The following is a 16,604-nucleotide window of genomic DNA, read 5'->3' on the forward strand; positions in this document are numbered from 1 at the left end:
CTTCTGCGTACCCCACAGACTCTTCATGGCACACACAGGAGCCCCACGAAGGTCTCGAGAGCGTTCCACGAGCACACCACTGCCAGCTCCCACAGAGAGAGGACAAAAGGAAGGAAGTCCCCACACTGTACGGTGAAGAACCCGGCTGATGATGGGGTCATCAGCTGCGCACAGGGACCAGCCCCCGCAGGCATGGAAGCCACCTCCCGGGGCAGAGGCTCTCGCCTCAGGAGATGATTCCCAGGCCTTGACATCCAGCTAGAATGCTGTTTGCCTGGCTGAACTCTGAACATCCAGAAGGGATTCGGAAAATTCATTCTGCAGTTACTTAGGACTGAGGACTCCTTCCCTTCAAGCGCATCCCTCTTAAATGGGAAAGTCTACCGTGGTTGTCCTGTACCTGCCCCACCACTGCATTTTGGGGAGCAGAGAACTTGTGGCTTTCACGGCTGCAAATGGAGAGGAATTGCGCCCAGAATGGCTTCTACTAGAGCCTAACTCATGCCTACTCGGGGAGGTGTAGATGGGTTGATGCTGAACCGAGTTGAGATCTGGGGGAGACTGGGATGGGGTGGGCATTGTTTCATGTGAGAGAGGCGCAGGGAACCAGGCGGCAGGCGATGTTGGGTGTAGTAGTGTCTCCCCCCCCCCCCGCCCTGAGATCTCCATTTCCTAATCACCAAAACCCGTGAGAAGGTTGTCTTGCATGGCAAAAGGGACCTTGAGGATGTGACTGGGGTGCGGATCTTGGATGGGAAGAGCATCCTGGCCTCCCCAGGTGGGCTCAATGCAATCACAAGGGGCCTGGAAGACGGTGGGAGGAGGGTCCGAGTCAGAGAAGATGTGAGAACAGAAGCAGAGGTCGGAGCGGCAGGGTCCTGTCAGGAGCTAAGGAATGGGGGCAGCCTCTGGAAGGTGGAAGAGGCAGGGAGGAATTCTCCCCTGGGGCCTCTAGAAGGCAGGCAGCTCTGTCACCTCTTGGTTTGAGCCCCCGAGGACCCATGCGGACTTCTGACCTCCAGGACTGTCAGATCCTAAACTGATTCTGTTTTAAGGGACTAAGGTTTCGGTAAATTTCTCGGGCAGCAGACAGACAGACAGACATGCAACAAAAACAGACTCGCGATGCAGGTGTGCGCTGTGGTCGGTCCCTGCGCCCCAACGAAACCCTTGGAAGGACTCCCGCCCCATTTTTAACCCCGGCACCCGGACTGGGCACCCGGACTGGGAGCTCGGTGGGTGAGCGGGTCCTTGTGTCCGCGGACACACTTCTTTCTCGCAGGACGCGTGTCCGAGCGACAAAAGTCTCGTGCCTTCTCTGAGGCTCGAACTCAGGACCTTCAGATTATGAGACTGACGCGCTGCCCACTGCGCTAAGAAGGCACTGGCGCGGCCCCCAGCAGCCGCGTTCACGGTCCCCTCTCCAGGTCGCGGGCCGCTTCCGACCGCCTGGGCTCCGGCCGAGGGAACCGTGCGCTGCGGCTCACGAGCGCCGCGGCCCCAGTGGGTCCTCGGTGACGCCGACGGGGGTCCCCGCGTCCCGGGAACGCGCTCGCTGCCGGGGGACCGCGTCGCACGCGCACCGGGGAGGGGCCCGCGCCGGCTGTGCACGGACCTCCAGACCGCGACGAGCACAGGCGCCCGCGAGCCGCGCCCCGAGGTCGGGGACAGGACAGGCTGTCAAGGCGACACCCGCCGCTAAAGCGGAGAGGGCCCCCGGCCTGTCGGATCGGAGCGCATCGTCCGTGCGCCCTTTATTAAGCTCGGAAACACCATCCACTCGGCTTTGTGCCTGTGGAAGTCGCTGGATTTGAAAAGCTCCGATTCTGGGAACCGGGGGTAACGTCTCCCACTGTTACTTCAGGCGGACACCGGGCACGACCGGTCGTCGGGTGAATTCTCCTGACTGGTAGGAATTATGATAGTAACAGATATGGCAAAAAAAAAAAAAAAATGTTGAGCGGGGGATAAATATATACATGAGAACATGGGAAAGCGTGTAACTCAAGTAAAGGAAAGTAGATGTAGTGTTCAACATACAGTGTTGAGTAGCTGTCTAGGAAAACCAATCTCAATATATCACCTGCAACAATAAAATAAATTTGAAATAGATAAAACCACAAACTACTAACATTCCCAAGACAGATATTTTTATAACCTTGGTGTAGAACTAATTTTTGAAAAAAATTAAGAAACAATTAAAGTGACATAACTCACTATATTAAGACAATATTCTGCTTAGATATACTCTCCTCCCCTCAAAAAAATGCATAAGCAAAGGGGGAAAAATCAAATGTACAGACTGAGAAAAATGTGTAAGTTGCATTGTGAAGAGTTAATTTTCTTAATATAAATAAACCTCAGCAAGAAAAATTCCAACTCATGGGAAAATCTTGCAAAGGATAGAAATATTGAGTTCATGAGCCATGGGCTCTTGCATGACTCAGTTGGTTAAGCACTGAACTCTTGGTCTTAGCCCAGGTCTTGGTCTCAGAGCTCTGAGTTCTAGCCTCGTGTTGTAAAGAAGAAACATGAGTACTTATGGAAGTGTGAAAATTCAATTACTTTACTCTCAAGTGAAATTCAAAAGTGAAACTACATCATTGTATCTCATACGCTATCTTTTACTATCAGATTGGCCAACAAACAAACAAGCAAACAAAAACCACTGTTTGCTGCAGTGTAGCCTGTTAGAGTTCTGGAGGCCAGAAGTCCAAAAGTCAGTATTATTGGGGTGAAATCAAGGTGTTGACAAGGTCATACTGGCTATTGCAGCTGTAGGGGAGAATGTGTCCTTGCTTTTTCCAGAGTCTAGTGGCTGCCAGTGTCTCTGGCTTGTCTCTGCCTCTCTATCAACATACCTTCTCCCTTTCCACCTCTCTCTTGGACAAAGGGCATAAGGACACTTGTGATGACACTGAAGGTCCACGTGAATAATCCAGGATAAATTCCCCATTTCAAGATCCTTAGCTGAATTTGTTCTGCAAAGACTCCTCCAGTATTTGGCCACATGAGGTAATAGTTACAGCTTTCAGGAATTAGAACAAAGTATCTTTGGGGGGGGGGGTGTTTTTCAGTCTACCGGGGGCATTAACATCCTGATTCCTCTACCTACAGGAAACGGATTACCTGGTCCTAACTTTAGTCTCCTTCTCTGTAAAACAGGAATAATAATATAAACTTCCTTATGTAATATTGAAAATATTTTATGACTTAATATACATAAAGACCTCATGACAATATTAAGCTTAGTCAGAGATAAATGGCAGTTAATTGTCATTAGTACAATGCTGGTCAGGGTGTCAAGGAAACAGTCCCTTCCCAGGAGCTGCAGGAAGATGAATTAGTAACATTTGGGGAAGACTAAGACAAGACTCATCAAAATTACCATCACACTATGATTTGACTGAGCAATCGTGCTTTTAGAAAGTTGTCTAATACTGCACCTTTCTGAAATGCGGGTGTAAGTTATTGCAACATTGTTTGTATGATTAAATGTGGCTGTGAAGCCAATGTGGGTGGAGCAAGGTGGAATTAGGGTACACTTTCAGGTGTATGTACTGTTACATTTTTGTAATTGTGAACCATAAGGTTTTACTCATTTCTGTAGGAACCTTTTGACTTTAGGTATAAATCATTGGCAGTCAGACTGTCCTTTTTCTAAAGTCTCTACATTGATTGTCAATCTCCAGAGCCCTTCAGTTGTGAGAACTGACATTGCAATCCTCTTCCCAGGAGGTCGGTCCAGTCAGCAATATAAAGGTTGGCAGCGGTGGGATTCGAACCCACGCCCCCGCAGAGACTGGAGCCTTAATCCAGCGCCTTAGACCGCTCGGCCACGCTACCACATACCCGCTTACCTGCGGTTTTTCTACATGGTTTAAGCCTACAGGAGGTCTCCACCCACTTCTATTTCTCCAGCTTTTATCCCGGACTGCTGCGGTCAGACCCCCTCCCCCAAACTTTCCCAGCGGGACTGTTGACCCCGGGAGTCCCGCGAAGCCAGGATTCCGGGGCTCTAGGTCCGCGGGGACAAAACCAGGCCGTCTCCAGCCGTGGGAAGCGTCCCTGCACCTGCTTCTGGTGCGGTCCCGGAGGGAAGCAGCCTGCAAACAGACGCACTTTCGGGCGTGCGTTCTGCAGGTGCGGTCCGCCGGACGCGGGAGAGCCCCCCGGGCCCCCAGCCCCACCGTTCTCGTCCCAGCCGCCCCACCGACAGTAACCCGGCCGCTGCGAGTCACGTGGGCTGGCTGGGTCTCATTCCTCATCTGTGAAGTGGACGCGGTTAAAAAAAAAAAAGTGCCTAAAGAAAAGCGGTAGATGGATTGGCGCCAACGCCTGCGGTGGCTTAGAGAGCATCTCCGGGTAAAGCGCATCATCACCCTTCCTACCAGTCAGGAGAATTCACCCGACGGCCGGTCGTGCCCGGTGTCCGCCTGAAGTAACAGTGGGAGACGTTACCCCGGTTCCCAGAATCGGAGCTTTTCAAATCCAGCGACTTCCACAGGCACAAAGCCGAGTGGATGGTGTTTCCGAGCTTAATAAAGGGCGCACGGACGATGCGCTCCGATCCGACAGGCCGGGGGCCCTCTCCGCTTTAGCGGCGGGTGTCGCCTTGACAGCCTGTCCTGTCCCCGACCTCGGGGCGCGGCTCGCGGGCGCCTGTGCTCGTCGCGGTCTGGAGGTCCGTGCACAGCCGGCGCGGGCCCCTCCCCGGTGCGCGTGCGACGCGGTCCCCCGGCAGCGAGCGCGTTCCCGGGACGCGGGGACCCCCGTCGGCGTCACCGAGGACCCACTGGGGCCGCGGCGCTCGTGAGCCGCAGCGCACGGTTCCCTCGGCCGGAGCCCAGGCGGTCGGAAGCGGCCCGCGACCTGGAGAGGGGACCGTGAACGCGGCTGCTGGGGGCCGCGCCAGTGCCTTCTTAGCGCAGTGGGCAGCGCGTCAGTCTCATAATCTGAAGGTCCTGAGTTCGAGCCTCAGAGAAGGCACGAGACTTTTGTCGCTCGGACACGCGTCCTGCGAGAAAGAAGTGTGTCCGCGGACACAAGGACCCGCTCACCCACCGAGCTCCCAGTCCGGGTGCCCAGTCCGGGTGCCGGGGTTAAAAATGGGGCGGGAGTCCTTCCAAGGGTTTCGTTGGGGCGCAGGGACCGACCACAGCGCACACCTGCATCGCGAGTCTGTTTTTGTTGCATGTCTGTCTGTCTGTCTGCTGCCCGAGAAATTTACCGAAACCTTAGTCCCTTAAAACAGAATCAGTTTAGGATCTGACAGTCCTGGAGGTCAGAAGTCCGCATGGGTCCTCGGGGGCTCAAACCAAGAGGTGACAGAGCTGCCTGCCTTCTAGAGGCCCCAGGGGAGAATTCCTCCCTGCCTCTTCCACCTTCCAGAGGCTGCCCCCATTCCTTAGCTCCTGACAGGACCCTGCCGCTCCGACCTCTGCTTCTGTTCTCACATCTTCTCTGACTCGGACCCTCCTCCCACCGTCTTCCAGGCCCCTTGTGATTGCATTGAGCCCACCTGGGGAGGCCAGGATGCTCTTCCCATCCAAGATCCGCACCCCAGTCACATCCTCAAGGTCCCTTTTGCCATGCAAGACAACCTTCTCACGGGTTTTGGTGATTAGGAAATGGAGATCTCAGGGCGGGGGGGGGGGGGAGACACTACTACACCCAACATCGCCTGCCGCCTGGTTCCCTGCGCCTCTCTCACATGAAACAATGCCCACCCCATCCCAGTCTCCCCCAGATCTCAACTCGGTTCAGCATCAACCCATCTACACCTCCCCGAGTAGGCATGAGTTAGGCTCTAGTAGAAGCCATTCTGGGCGCAATTCCTCTCCATTTGCAGCCGTGAAAGCCACAAGTTCTCTGCTCCCCAAAATGCAGTGGTGGGGCAGGTACAGGACAACCACGGTAGACTTTCCCATTTAAGAGGGATGCGCTTGAAGGGAAGGAGTCCTCAGTCCTAAGTAACTGCAGAATGAATTTTCCGAATCCCTTCTGGATGTTCAGAGTTCAGCCAGGCAAACAGCATTCTAGCTGGATGTCAAGGCCTGGGAATCATCTCCTGAGGCGAGAGCCTCTGCCCCGGGAGGTGGCTTCCATGCCTGCGGGGGCTGGTCCCTGTGCGCAGCTGATGACCCCATCATCAGCCGGGTTCTTCACCGTACAGTGTGGGGACTTCCTTCCTTTTGTCCTCTCTCTGTGGGAGCTGGCAGTGGTGTGCTCGTGGAACGCTCTCGAGACCTTCGTGGGGCTCCTGTGTGTGCCATGAAGAGTCTGTGGGGTACGCAGAAGGACCGTTATACAAGCGCAGGGAGGGGGAGCAGTTCTGTCCTAAGATGCCAGGCTGCCACGCTGCCCGGTTCCCTGAAAGACTGGAGTTGGTGTCCACTTGGTACGCCTCCTGAAGCTGGTTTGAGGAGGCAACGGTAAGTCGTCATGGAGATCCCGCGTCTCCGTGAGTTGTTCTCCGAGTCTGTTCGGCAGGGATGAGGAGTGGTGGAGAGCCCTCTCACCATGGCCTCTGCCTCTACCCTGTTTATTTCTCACCATAGTTTAGGGCAGAAATCCCATAGTTTAGGGCAATGTCTTCCCTTCATCCAAGTGAAACCGGGCTCTCTTCCAGTTCTTTTCTGAAACTCACGCTGTGCCCAACCAGACCGCTCTGCCCGAGCCTGCTGCCCTAGGACCATGTCCAGTGACTGTGGCCCAGCCGGAGGGGCTCGTCCCGGCGCAGAAGCAGAGCCAGGACGTCGGGGATCTCATGGGGGATCTCTGGGATCTCGTCTCTGGGACCTCATGGCCCTGGACATCAGGAAACTTTCTGAACAGCACATTCGATGGCATCAGCTGTAGCCTCTCCGCCCCTTTGCGTTCTCTGAACTTTTCTAATCACAGAGGCCAAGGGCTTCAGAGCAGGAAGTTGCCTGGAATCCCTGGGAGCCCAGTTCCTCTTCTGCCTTGTCCCTTAACAGGAACCGCCTGACTGGTGTCCTTCTGACAGGAACCACAGGTGTCTGAGCACATTTTTAAAAATCTGGATTAATGGTTTTCATTGGGTGTGTTATCACCAAAAGTGACATTTTTCTTTTGTTGGTTTTAAAGTCATACATTGTATCTCCGTGTTCGTGGTTACCCTCACGTGAAAACAAGTAAGTACACATTAAAACAAAGTTTACTTTGTTAAACTTTCATCAGTCCCTTTTCCTATTCTCTGGATAACAAAAGGACACTGGCGCATTTTAAATTCACTAACATTTCTTTTTTTTTTTTTTAAGATTTTATTTATTTATTTGACAGAGAGAGACAGCCAGCAAGAGAGGGAACACAAGCAGGGGGAGTAGGAGAGGAAGAAGCAGGCTCCTAGCAGAGCAGGGAGCCCGATGCGGGGCTCGATCCCAGGGCTAGATCCCAGGACTCTGGGATCAGGGCCTGGGCTGAAGGCAGATGCCTAACGACTGAGACACCCAGGCGCCCCGGCACCCCTAAATTCACTAACATTTCTGACCTAAAATCGATGTGTATATTTTAAACGTATCTTCTTTCGGAAGCCCTGTTAGCTATTATCACGCTTGCTTAACATGGAAAAATTCACTATAATTTCCACATCCTTATCGATTCCTTTTCATTCCTTTTTTTTAAAGGGAGGTGCACGGTGCCGGGGTGGCTCGGTCCTTTTAGCGTCTGACTCTTGATTTTGGCTCCGGTCATGATCTCAGGGTCGTGATCTCAGGGTTGTGATCTCAGGGTCGTGATCTCAGGGTCGTGATCTCAGGGTCGTGATCTCAGGGTTGTGATCTCAGGGTCGTGATCTCAGGGTGGTGAGATTGAGCCTTGCAGGGGGTCTGCAGTCAGTGGGGAGTGTGCTTAAGATTCTCTCTCTTCCTCTCCCTCTGCCCCTGGCCTCCTCTGCTTCATCGTGCACGCTCTCTCTCTGTGTCTCTCTCTCTCAAAAAAAGGGGATACAGCGTTTACTGAGGCTCGTTTGATACACAATGCACTGAATGTATTCCAATGAACACATTTTTTAGCTTTGTGATACAATTACACACATAAAACCATCACTACAATCCAGGTTCCAGCATATCCATTACTTCCCAAACTACTTCATGCTGCCCAGTAATGAGTCCTTCTCTTGTCTCCCCCCAACCTCGCCGGCATCCCCAGGAAACCATTCTTCTCTTGGTCACTATACATTAGTTTGCATTTTCTGTAATTTTTACTAAATGGAATAACATAGCACATATCCCCGTAGATGAGCTGCTTTCCCTCATCATAACTATTTTGAGATGAATGTATGTCTTAAATGTGCCACTAGCCGTTCCTTCTTATTGCTGAGCGATATCTCATGGTGTGGATAGACCAGGGTTTAACTCTCCACCCGCTGAAGGACCTTGGCACCTACAGTTTTATGCTTTGAGAAATGAAACTTCTATGAACGTTCGTATCCAGGCTTCGTGTGATGTAAGTTTCGCTTCTCTGAGATAAGTAACCGCCTGTGTAATGGGTGGGTCATGTGATAGCTGTGCTTTTAGTTTTTCAAGAAAAAACATTATTTTTTGTCTTCACAGTTCATTATCCTTTTAGACATTTTTAAAACCTTATGTTTTTTGAGCAGTTTTAGTTTTATAGAAGAAATGGAGCAGAAAGGACAGTTTCCACATTACCTCTTAGTGCCCCCACCAGTTTCCTCCATTATTACCTTGTGTTCGTGCGGTGCATCTGTTATTATAATTACGGAGCCAATACTGACACATCATCAGTCACTAAATCCACACTTCTAGTGAGATTCATCTTTTGCATTGGACTTTCTATGGGTTTTGACGAGTGTGTAATGACACGTACGTACCGGTACAGTGTCATACAAAAAATGTTTTCCTGGCCCTAGTCATCTCCTGTGCTCCCCACAGCCAACCCCCCCCCCGTCCGAACCGCTCGCAGCCACTGACCTCTTCACTGTCTCCATAGTTTTGCATGTCCCTAATGTCATAACGCTGGAATCATTCAAGATGATTGGCTTTTCAGACTGGCTGCTTTTACTTCGTGATGTGTGCGTACGACCCCTCCCGTCTCGTTGTGACCTGGTAGAACATTTCTTGCTGTCGGGGAATCATATTCCACGGTTGGTTTATCCACTCACCTGATGAAGGACACCTCGGCTGCTTCCAGGTGTTGGCGATTATAAATAAAGCTACCGTAAAGATTTGCATATGGCCTTCTGTGTGGTTGTAAGTTTTTAGTTCATTTGGGTAAGTGCAGAGAGGCGTGACCACTGGGTCATACGGCAAGACCGTTTAGTTTTGTAAGAAGCTGTCCGGCTGACTTCCGCAGTGGCTGCACCCTTTCGCGTTCCCACCAGCAATGAATTAGCTGTGACTCCTGTGACTCCACATTGCCACCGACCATTAGTGCTGCAAGGGTACTGGGTTTGGGCCCGCTAATCGCTAGCTCGTGGTATCTCCTTGCTGCTTTCGTCTGCAATCCCCTAATGACATACGGTGTGAGCAACTTTCCGTAGGCTTATTTGTCATCTCGGCGTCTTCTTTGTTGTCTGTTCAGATCTTTGCACTTTTAAAAAATTGAGTCTTTGCGACTATATCAAGAAAAAACCCACTTCTGCACAGCAAAGGAAACCACGAAGAAAACTAAAAGTCAACCCAGTGAATGGGAGAAGATATTTGCAAATGACATTCCTGATAAACGGTTAGTATCCAAGACATAGAAAGAGCTGATACAACAAAACTCCAAAAACAAATAACCCAGTTAAAAAATGGGCAGAAGACATGAGCAGACATCTCCAAAGACGACATACACATGGCCAACAGACACATGGCAAGCTGCTCAACCTCACTCATCGTCAGGGAAATGCAAATCAAAACTCCCGTGAGATATCAGCTCACACCTGTCAGAACAGCTCAAGAAAGAACAAGTGTTGGGAGAGGATGTGCAGAAGAAGGAGCCCTCGTGCACTGGTGGTGGGAATGGAAATTGATGCAGCCACTGTGGAAACAGTGTGGAGGTTCCTCAAAAATCTAAAAATAACACTGCCCTATGGTCCAGGAATCACACTACTGGGTATTTACCTAAAAATACATAAAAACACGAATTCAAGAGGATACATGCACCCCTGTGTTTATTGCAGCACGATCAACGATAGCCAAATTGTGGAAGCAGCCCAAGTGTCTACTGAGCGATGAGTGGGTAAGGATGATGTGGTTTATAGGTACAATGGGATGGTACTCAGCCTTGAGAAAAGAATGAAACCTTGCCGTTCGCAACAACATGGATGGAGCTAGACGGTATGATGCGAAGGGAAATAGGTCAGTCAGAGAACGACAAATACCATGTGATTTCACTCCTATGTGGAATTTAAGAAGCAAAACAAATGAGCAGAGGGGGGAAAAGCAAAGAGAAAACAAGAGAGAGAGAAAGGAACCAAGAAACAGACTATTAACTATAGAGAACAAACTGGTGGTTACCAGAGGGGACGTGGGTGGGTGGGGTCAAGAGGCCATAGGGATTAAAGAGTATGCTTACTATTATGGGAAAAAATAGTATAAATGGAGTTGTTTCTTTTTTGTTGAGTTTTAAGAGTTCTTTGCAAAGGTTGGGTAACAGTCCTTTCTCAGCTATGTCTTTTGCCAATATTTTCTCCCGATCTGTAGTGTGTCTTCTCATATTCTGATCAGTGTCTTGCAGAACAGAAATTCTCAGTTCTCATGAAGTCCAACGTATCACGTTTTCCTCTCATGAATCATGTTTTGGGTGTTGTATCTAAGAAGTCATCACTAAACCCAAAGCCACCTGTTTCCTCTGTGTTACTTTCTGGAATTCGATGGTTTTACATTTTAAATACAGGTCTAGGATCCATTTTGAGTGACGTTCTGTAAAGGCTTTAAGGTCTGTGTCTAGTTCTGCACTAGACTCACTTTTTCCTGCACGTGGACATCCCGTTGTTCCGGCACCATTGTTGAAGAGACCCTCTTCGCTCCATGTACGGCCTTCGCTCAGCCATCAGTCGACTCCTCGGGTCTATTTCTGGGCTCTCTCTTCTGCTCCACTGATCTGTTTGTCTATTTTCTTCACCAGCACCACACTGACTTTATTCTGGTCACTTTATGGTAAATCTGAGGTCACGTAGTGACAGTCCTCCAACTTTGTTCTTCGGTTTCGTGGTGGTTATTTGAGTCATTTGTGTCCCCATAGACGCTGTAGAGTCGGTTTGTGAATATTCGTGAGATGACTTGCTGGAATTCTGATTGCGATTGCACTGAATCTGTAGATCACGCTGAGTTGAGTCTCGGGTGTGCGGTGGGCTGCGTCTGGGGGCGCGGGAGACAGCAGGGAGGTGTTTTCGAACTGTGTGGGTGGAAGTCGTTGGGGATCCCAGCCCATCCCTGCATCCTCCCTACTGAGTGGAGCTGAAGTCCCGGTTGTGCGTGCGGACAAAGAGTGAGACACAGAGACAGAAACAAACACCCAAAGTTTAGGGCGGGCATCCGTTTGCATTAGTGAGGGTCTTCAGGCCCTGCGGGTGGGGAGAGTAGAGGTCCTGGCGGTCCGGAGCCCACAGCGCGGTCTGGCCGGGTTCTGGGGTCACCTCCCACGCCCAGTCTCGCCTCCCAGCCTCAGCCCCTCCGCCCCTCCACTTCCGCCGTCCAGGCCCGGCCCACAGACCCCGGGAGTCCCAGGTCCCTCCCACGGGCGCGCACTGCAGCCAGGTGCCTCCCTCGAGCCCCGGTCTCCGCGCCCCGGGTGCGACCTCGGGGAGGGGGTGCGGGTCACCGCGGGGGTGCAACTTCGGGGTGCGGGTCACCGCGGGGTGCGACCTCGGGGGTGCGTGTCACTGCGGGGGTGCGACCTCGAGGATGGTGTTAGAGGGGAGCAGGCGTCCCCTGTCCGCCCGCTGATGGCGCGTTGCTCTCAGGACGAGGCCTTGGTTGTGCAGGAGCGGGCAGGGTAGTGGGCCGCAGGATCCGTGAAGCTGCTCCCCACCTTAGGAGGGCTGGACCTGGACCCAGGACACACCTTGGGGCGGGCGGGGCCCCTGCGCCTGCCCCCCCCCCCCGCCCTCCACCCGCGCTTGTGTGACGGGTCCGAGACCGCGACGTGACAGACAGCCGCGCTCCGCGTCCCCGCACCCTCTTCTCTGCCCGACCCGACCCCGGTCCGAGTCCCTGCCGAGCGCGAGGGCGGCCCCGGGCGTGCGGCCCAAGAGTCTTGCCCGGAGCCCCTTCCTGAGAGACGCTACCTTCGCGCGTGCGACCCTGGCGTCTGCGCTGCGAGGCCGCTCCGGGAACACGCGCCCTAGCTGGGACGCAAGAGCGGGGCCCCGACTGCTGCCCAGGGTCGTTCTTGGGCTGAGCGAGGTGCCGGGAGTCCTCACGCGCCCGCGGCGCCGCCGGGTGAGCGCGCGTCTTCCCGGGACACCGGCTGCCCCGCGCGGCTCTGGCGCGCCGACCGCATCTGGTGCAGGGGCAGGTGCAGCACAAGCCCCGGCGCGCGCGTGGGCTCCGTGGCTTAGCTGGTTAAAGCGCCTGTCTTGTAAACAGGAGATCCTGGGTTCGACTCCCAGCGGGGCCTCGGCTTTTCCTCTTCTCGGGAAGCTTATTTCTCCATTAACCCCTCAGCTCCCTGTTCTCCACTGTGTTCAGTGTTACTGCAAGCTGTGATCCAATCACCCCTAAGCAGTTGTGACTGCAAAATTCTCACTTTCAAGGAAAAGGGATGTGTTTCTTTATGATCAGAGTGATAACAACTGTAAGAGAGGGAAACAGAATGAAAACGGACCCTGTGGTTCTGAGAGCTGAGAAATCCAAAAGTCAGTAACTTTCTTTCTGATATCTTTGCTGAAGGTCCTCTCTTGTCCTCTCTTTTTTGGAGGGATGGGGGAAGAACAACACAAATGTTCCCAACTCTTAAAGCCTTTTTCTGAATTCCCATATAATTAATTAGTGATTCGAGATAACCCGGCATGTTATGCTTTACATATGATTTTCCAAATACTACTAAATTATAAAATACTAATGTATATTTTCTTATACGTTTTCAGTCTTCAAGGAAGGGTTTTGGTCCCCAAGGAAGTAAATAAATTGGCCCCACTGGAAACTGAATTTTAGTCCTGCAATTAAAAACACAGAACGATCCCATAATGCAGTGATTCCCAAGCTGGGTGTGCATTTAAATCACCCAGGGACCTTGTTAAAATACAGTGCCTTGGGACTCATCCCCAGAAGTTTTGATTCTGGTTTGGTGAAGGACCCGGAAATGCATACCTTTAGCAAGTACGCCAACTGATTTTGAAGCAAGTGAATGACCTTTGCAAAACTCCACTTTCCAGACAGAGCTGAACGAAAAGTGAGGTCAGCAAATGCCTAGCACTTTTGTACTAATTCAGTAACATCTACTTACCCTCTGATCACCAAATTAGAATTATTGGAAGTCTACAATATTCCAGGTGTTTGCAGACACACTCTCACTTAATCAACCCAACAATCCTGTCAAATATGTCTATCAGCTCTTTGAAGATGAGGAAACAGGCTCAGTAACGTTCACAGACACATAGTAAGGACAAAGTTCAATGTCAAACCCAAGTCTGTCCTGATTCTAGAACCCATGCTTTTCTCATGATATCTGTCTTCTATCTTCCTTAGGGTCAAGAATGAAGGTTTTGGCTACAAGAGCTAAACAAAATTCAGCAACTTAGACTAATCTCAAACCTTATTCCTATGGTTTAGGGGGGGCTGAGATAACTTTCTGTTTTCTGTGAGAAAGTCCTTGCCCAGTGAACAACTGACTCGTGTTTGAATCCTGGAAGAGGAAAATGTAAAATAAAACCTCGGAAATCTGTGTAGGAAGTTCTCCATGAAGAGCGATCAGGCCGTATGGACAAAGTGAATTGATCTTCTCTATCTTCTAGGCTCTATCTGCTACTGCCTGGGACATGCGCTCCTCATCTCCTGATTCCTTTGATATAAACACAGTGTATTAGTCAGCAAGGCCTGCTGTAACAAAATGTCAGATCAGCTTAAACAACAGAAGTCTCTCTTCTCATAGTTCCGGAGGCCAGATGTCAGAGTTGTTTCCTGGTGAGACCTCTCCTCTGCCTTGTAGACATCCACCTTCCTCTGTATCCTCACATGGCCTTTCAGGGAGGGAGGGAGGGAGGGAGGGAGGGAGAGAGAGAGAGAGAGAGAGAGAGAGAGACGGTGAGACAATGAGAAGCTCTGGTATCTCTTTCCCTTCTTATAAGGACACCAGTCTTAATAAGTAAGGGCACTGCTCTTATGATCTCATTTAACCTTAATTAATTCCTTTAAGTCCCTGTCCCAAAAATATAGTCACGTTAGGGGTAAAGGGATTCAACATATGAGTTGGAGGGGGGAACACAATTCTGTCCATAACAAGTAGGAGAGGGAGAATTGTACGGCTTAGCTCTGAGTGACAACTTCATCAGGACAGGATCTAATTAGCTAAAGTGACACCTGAAGAGGGAGCTTTGTGGATGTGGCGTAAGTGTGGGATAAAAGCACTGTTGCAGAGTTAGCAAGGATTTGGCTTTTAAAGCACTTTTTTTTTAAAATTTCTTTGCCAGAGAGAGAGAGAGCACAAGCAGGGGGAGCAGCAGACAGAGGGAGAAGCAGGCTCCTGCCTAGCAAGGAACCTGATGCAGGACTTGATCCCGGAACCCTGGGTTCATGACCCAAGCCAAAGGCAGATGCCCAACCAACCGAGCCACCCAGGCATCCTACTTTAAAAGTACTTTTTAGATTATTTCTGTTCTACCTCGTCCTGAGAAGAGACCTGCTCTGAGATATTCTTCTTATGACAGAGATGGCTGGAAATTGTACCTGCCTTTGTAAGAAATAAAAGGAGGACTTCATTTGACTAACAGCATGCTGAAGCCAGTTGGAAAGGACATGAACCTTGTCTCCAATGAGCCTTCAATATGGTTGAACAGATCAAGTAAGCATGTACCCCAAACACTACAGACATAAGAAAACCGATGTTTACTCATGACACTTGCAAAGCGTTCACTTCATGTTTGAATTCTGAAAATGTGTGAGCCTTGCACATGGAGGACAAATGACTCCTCAACTATAACATGAGGACAATAATGGTTCCCGCCTCAAGGAATTGTTAGGAACATTATATGAGACCATTCATGAAAAGCGTCTACATGTATTAAGCTACTATCATCATCATTATTAATGGAGCATTCGTTTGCTTTCTGAAAACTGTTGGGGTAAATCCTACTCTCCCTTGCTATTAAGATGGACTAATGAGTGGAAGAACTGATGTAATCTATAATCACAACCAGAACTGTAAATGAAAGCTGGATACTGCTTCTCCAGGGAGATGCATTTCCAATGATAGCCCCTCCGGGACCACTGGCGTAACGGGTGAGAACGGGTTTTATCTGCCTTTGAATCAGAGGTGCATTCACCCTACCTGCCACGTCAAGACCTTTCGTGGCTCATACTGAAGTTCTAGCCAGATTGTGCCTGCTTCCCTCTCTCAGGACTTTCGGACTCCAACCCTTTTGCAACCTTTCTCTTGACTACATTTTTATAGCGAATGACACCTGCTTAATACAAGTTCACAGGAGAAGAGGTATGTTCTGGTGATGTCTCTCTCTATGCACCCCAGCCTAGATGGTACTGGGTGTTATTCAGTTTTATTTTGTTTTGAGACAGAAAATGAAGATTCTGAATTTTGAATAAGATCAGGCAGGGTGACATGACTCCACAAGCTAAACGACTTCTCATTATGCCAGTCCAATGGCTGTCATTTGTTGACTTCAATCTCAGAATTATGTCCAAGAGTTCCCGTAGTCTAGGAGACACAGGAGAGAAAGCAGGTCAAGCCACTAAAGATCAATTCTCTAAAGGCCAATACTCTGCAGATAAATTTGAAGATCAAACATTATGGGGGCGCCTGGGTGGCACAGTTGTTAAGCGTCTGCCTTCGGCTCAGGGCGTGATCCTGGCGTTCTGGAATCGAGCCCCACATCAGGCTCCTCAGCTGGGAGCCTGCTTCTTTCTCTCCCACTCCCCCTGCTTGTGTTCCCTCTCTCGCTGGCTGTCTCTCTGTCAAATAAATAAATAAATAATCTTAAAAAAAAAAAAACATTATGAACAATGACCAGTAAGCCAAAGTATTGAGGATTTTTGGTGAGGGGGGGCTGATGTGGGATCTTGGTTTACTCTTTTCCATCTTACATGCAGATGCGTGAACTTGCTAGCAAATGTAGTTTAGTAGATTCTCTGCTTTTGGAGACGTGTTCCTTTGCCACTGCCTCTGCCTGTCTGTCCCCGTCCCTGTCCTTGGTGGTTCAACAGAGCAACAAACCATCCTGGCCATGGACACAGGTAGTTGCATGACATTTGGTGGAGGGGAAGCTGGTCAAGTCGACCTGGAGGAGCCTTGGGGAAGCAGGAATCCATCCTCTGGTGAATGGACCCACAGGCCAAGCTTTACACTGACCTTTTTTCAGGAGGCCTTTTCTGGTTGAATCACGTATTCCTATGAATTCGCACATACACCTGTTTCTGTTCCCTGAATTTCTGCCCTCTTCAGCACCTCATGAACACCTGGCT

At 50.5% G+C, this 16,604-nt stretch overlaps 4 non-coding genes across 4 annotated transcripts; 2 read left to right on the plus strand and 2 right to left on the minus strand.

Annotated features, from left to right (window-relative positions):
- Positions 1-1,310: 1,310 nt before the first annotated feature.
- TRNAM-CAU (transfer RNA methionine (anticodon CAU)) lies at positions 1,311-1,383 on the minus strand. Its single transcript has one exon. It is a non-coding gene; the product is annotated as a tRNA-Met (tRNA).
- A 2,381-nt stretch (positions 1,384-3,764) lies between these two features.
- On the minus strand, positions 3,765-3,846 carry TRNAL-AAG (transfer RNA leucine (anticodon AAG)). The gene has a single exon. It is a non-coding gene; the product is annotated as a tRNA-Leu (tRNA).
- Positions 3,847-4,916: 1,070 nt separating this feature from the next.
- TRNAM-CAU (transfer RNA methionine (anticodon CAU)) lies at positions 4,917-4,989 on the plus strand. The gene has a single exon. It is a non-coding gene; the product is annotated as a tRNA-Met (tRNA).
- A 7,525-nt stretch (positions 4,990-12,514) lies between these two features.
- Positions 12,515-12,588, plus strand: TRNAT-UGU (transfer RNA threonine (anticodon UGU)). The gene has a single exon. It is a non-coding gene; the product is annotated as a tRNA-Thr (tRNA).
- The last annotated feature ends 4,016 nt before the right edge of the window (positions 12,589-16,604 follow it).

The sequence above is a fragment of the Ursus americanus genome, chromosome 32 (assembly GCF_024610735.1).
Source record: "Ursus americanus isolate L20-20 chromosome 32, mUrsAme1.1.p, whole genome shotgun sequence".
NCBI lineage: Eukaryota > Metazoa > Chordata > Mammalia > Carnivora > Ursidae > Ursus > Ursus americanus.